Source organism: Apis dorsata, unplaced genomic scaffold (genome assembly GCF_000469605.1).
Source record: "Apis dorsata unplaced genomic scaffold, Apis dorsata 1.3 scaffold_943, whole genome shotgun sequence".
Classification (NCBI taxonomy): domain Eukaryota; kingdom Metazoa; phylum Arthropoda; class Insecta; order Hymenoptera; family Apidae; genus Apis; species Apis dorsata.
Genome location: NW_006264053.1, coordinates 241,722 through 247,252, shown reverse-complemented (window position 1 = coordinate 247,252; position 5,531 = coordinate 241,722).

Below are 5,531 nucleotides of genomic sequence, written 5' to 3'. Positions count from 1 at the left end.
TGATTAAGGGCAATAGATCTTCAATTGTCGTAAAACCTAGACTTTACTCGAAGAAAGTTCTTTTATCCATTTAGTGGAATTGAAAAAGTCTACTATGAGCTCAAGGTGAAACCAATTTTAAAAAATATTGCAATCAACTTAATAAATTGCTATAGCAAAAAAACAACCAAAATTGGCGAATCGACGAGGCCATCACGAGGCATGTTGCATTGACTGTAAAAGAAAAGCTGTTACAGATTGATTGGGACATTCTATCGAATCTTTTGTATTCAGAATCCAAGATCTATATCCAGATCTTGCTCTATTCGATTTATTTGTTCCTGTTATTAAAAAAATTCTCTCTCTCATGATAAATGATTCCAATCCGTAAGCGAAATAAAAAGTCACCTCGAGCAATATTTTGCGAATAAACCCTAACAATTTTGGAAAAAGGGAATAATGAGGCTTCCTGAGAGATGATAGAAAAAGATGATAGAGCAGAACGATTCATATATAATGCAATAAATTAACCTTAAACAACAAATATCATGTATTCATTTCGTATCAAAAAAAAAGAAAGAAACTTATGGAACATCCTAATGTATATATATTCTGTATGATATTTATTTAACATATATAGATATATATATAGATAACGTTATTTGTAAGTTTCTAACTTACTTTATTACATTTTATATTTAGTTTTTATATATTTTTTATAATGTACTTTGTTAATCATAGTCGTTAATAAAAATAAAAACAAATAATTGATGTTATTTATGTCTTAAATAAAATGAATAATATAATATTTTGATTATTCAAAGTCATAGTTATATTCAGACGATCGAATAATCGAATTTTTTATTGAATTATTGGATTATTGAACAATTCATATTATTATTTAATATATAAAAAATTATAATTTTTTGCATATTATTTTTTAATTATTTATTTTATTTATTTATGTATATATATTTTTATATTATTTATTTTATGTATATATCTTCGTTTTTCTTTCTAAGCTGTTAAATTATTTTTTAAATAAATTATTTTTTAAATTTTTTTAATAATTCTACGAAAATACTTTCTTACTTTTCATATCATATTTTTTATTTCAAATTTAAGCATAAATTAAATTAGATTTTAATGTAAATTAGATTTTGATAAATGAATTTGTTTTTATTGTCGATTTTTTATGATAAAAGCAATATTTTAAAAAAACAGTTTTAAAAAGTACAATCGATATATGAGAATTACAGAGATTTTAATGTATATTATGATAATAAACCGAAAGCACAGATTGTTCAGGAATTTTTACTTTATACTTATTCACATGTTTTACAATTATTCCATTTTAATATTTTCTAATCCTAATCTCATTGAATTCGTATAAGAAAAATTGAATTGCAGAATTTTTAAAATTACATATTTTTTAAAAAATTTTAAAAATAATGGAAAAAAATCAATGTTAATTATTTAAAGAAATTCATTTATTATGACATTTACATCATGTTATCAAATAATTAAATATTAGTTTAAATAATATTAAAGTTTTTGTAAACAACAAACTTGAGAATATTATAGTTTCATGTATATAATTAGTAAAGTATTAAACAATTTTTGCATCAAAGTTCTTCTTCAGTATCTGTTATTATTTATATAACAATAAATAATAACTAGAAAATAAAAAATTTTTTTTCATATTTAGATGATTTATATTGATATTTTATATCGATTTTATTCTATTGATATAGCACGTTTTATGATTGATCAATATTTGTTATTAATAATTCATTGACAAAATACAAATTAAAGTTTTTGCAAGATAAAATATTATTTGAAATTAACTGAAGAATTTTTAATTAATCGATATTTTTATATTTTTGGAGCGCTTGATTTAGTTTAATATAATTATATTTTTATTATTTTTTATACATTTATCAAAAATAAAGCTTAGAAATTAAAATCGTATCAGTGTCTGATATTCTATTTGTTTTTAAGATTATATATAATTAATATACATATAATATTTTCTTCATCTTATCTGAAAATAATTTTTTTTCGTTAAAATCATTTATATCAATGCGCTTTATAATTTTGCCACTATGCATATTTTATTATTATAATTCATCTATATTTGATATTAAACATATTATGTCTTTTTTTTTACAAAAAATAAACATGTAATCTTCTTTATACTGTTTCAATCCATACATCATCAATATTTCGCTTAAGATTCCATTTCACCATTTTATTAGGTTTTTTTAAACTATAAATACTCTTCTTTAATTTACCTATTTAAATTTACTTTAATTTATCTGATTTAATTTATTTAGTTTAAAAAATTTTCAACTGATAACTGAATATTTTTTTTTTTCAATGTCCAATATTTCTTTTTTAAATATATTTGGATATGTCAAATTCAATCAGATTTGTACTTCTTTTCAATAATTTTTTTTCAGTTACAAATGATATTTATTTTTCTTTTTTGTTCAATCATACATTAAATTATGTATTTAATTATTTATAACAATAAATTAATAAAATTGTATCAATGAAATTAACTAATATCTATTAATATATATTTATATATAACATATATATATTATATAATATATTTATATATAATATGTATCTATTAATATATATATCTATTAATATAGTAATAATATCTATTAATATAATATGTATATGAAGAATACAAATTGTCTATTGTAATTATATTGAAATTATTAAAATTGAATCTAATTAAAAAATTCTTGAAAATGTTGCAAACGAAATTATAAAAAATTATTATTTTCATTGATTTCATAAATTTATTTAATAATTTAATAATGTAATTTTTAATATAATTTTTTTCTCATTATGTAAAAATAATTTTAAATAAAAAAAATTAAAATAGATTTGAAAAAATTATCATTTTACAAGTAGTTTCAATTTGTTCATTTATATTAATACGTCTTTATAATAATCATTTTACATATTCATTTTGATCTATCAGAAAATTTATAACATAAGATTTAAGAAAAGAATTATGATTGATAATATAAAAAAATATATAATATAATAATATATATAATAATTATATATATAATATAATAATATATATAATAATTTTATATATAATATATAAAAATTTATAATATTATATATTTCTCTGTAATTATAATAATTATAATTATAATAATTATGTTTTTATTTGCACAATATTTCATAATATTTATAGTATTTTTAATATTTCATATCTATGATTTTATCTCCAGAAGTTTATCAAAAAACTTATAAAGCATTTATCTTACATGTATATGTGTGTGATCTTCTATAAAATAATCTTTCATCTCTGATATTTTTTTTCGAATATTATTATCAAATATTTTCCATATCATTTTATCAAAAAATTTTTTCTTTATATACAAGATATCTTCAAATCAATTCTTATGAATGTTTTTAAATTTAATGGCAAAATTTATTTAATTAATTTTAAATTTAAGATAAAAAAATGAAAATATATATAAATAATAAATATAAATAAGTGTTGATATGAGTGTTATTGTAAAAATTTTTTTTCATATAACGAATATTTATAAAAGACCAATAACAAAAAATATTATTAAAATATCAAACTTACATAATGTTAAGAAATATATAATTTGATTTAAATAGTTTTCTAATAAATAAATGAATAAAAATCATATAGATCAACTATTTTTTTAATAAAATAATGTATTTCTTTAAAAAAAGATATATGCGTATATATAGTTTAAATATGCATACATATAATTTAAAGTTTTAAAATGCATAACCTTTAATTTAAAGTCATTCAAGATCATTAAAGCGATCAAATACTTTATTTATAATGATAATATAATAATAATTTATTTATATATTAGTATATTTTTTCAATTTCATTATATTATTCTTTATAATATTTGTGAAGACAGATTATGATGACCTGGTGTAACCAAAAAAATCTTTCTACATATATTGTTTCTCATAATTTGACGACATAATAATTGAATAAATATATATTAAATATAAATATAAATATAAATATAAATATAATTAAATATAGACTATATTTATTCATTTTTGAATAATATATTTTAAAAATTACAAGCCATAACATAAATATGGATAAATATTGCTGCTAACAATAATATTGATGGCTACAGAATAAATAATAAAACTTACAACGTAATAATGTTTATTTATGTACAATTTGTTTATATTCGTTTGTTTAACTCATCGACATCATGCAAGTTTAATCTGATATGTTTTTTTCTAACAATAATATTTTAAATATTGTAATAATAATTTCAAAATATTCAGATTGCTGAATAAGAATAAAAAAAAAATATTTTCAATTCAAAATAAATCAAATGTTGAATTAATATTATAAATATTATAAATCTTTGAATTTTAATAACTAAATATATAATACAAACGATTTGATTTAAATAATCATGCTAAAAGTATTCAATTATCAAACAATTATTCAAGAAGATCGACTTTAAAGGACATTAAGAAATCTTTATTTTTTAAATCAAAATAATTTCTATAATTTTAAAAAAACTGAAATTTTAAGAGAGATTAATTACATTTTTAGAAATTAAATTATTGAATAAAATCATTTATAATTAATAAATATAAAATAAAAAATTTTAATAGATATTAAATGAACTTACATTAACAATACTCAATATATAAAATTTATAATATTTTTTTTAAAAATAGATATATATAAATTTATTATAATAGTCTAATATTATAATAGTATGAATTTATAATATATTATAAATTATTTAAAATCACAGTATATGGAATAAATAAGTAATTATAAAATAATAGCATATTATATTATACATTTATTACATATATATAATAATTTATAAACAAAATTCTTAAATAAATTTATTCTATTTCTTAAGCAAAATATATATTTCTTATTAATGATAGTAATATATATTTTATTTTATAATTTATCTCAATTATTTCAATGATTTTCATATTTTAGCCATTTTCTAGTAACTATTGCTTTATTCAATCATCTTGATATGTATAGGTGATTTTTATCATCTATTTTACGATTTATATATAAATTTTTGGATACACAAGTTTTCATTCTAAAATTTATTGCTGTTAGTTTTTTTCGTCATAGGTTATTTCTTCATTTTATTTTCTATTTATAATTTAAAAATACTAGTTCACAATTTTTTCTCATATAATCCATTTTTATTAATAATCCGATTTTTATTAAAATAAGAATCTAAATTCAATTACATAAAAGTTAATATTTATTAAATATTATATTAAGTATTTAATAAATTTTAAATGAGGAATAATAATTACTGTGCAGGAAAGCATAATATAATATACACTAACTTATATTTCACAAAAATAAAATTATAAGTAAGAAATTATTTTAATAAGTAATAAAATAAAAAAAAATAATTATGTTTATGTAAATGTGATTTAATTATAAAAATTCATTCACACGTGACTGCGATATATATAGACTATTTTGTTTCATTGGATACGATCAAGTGTCCAAT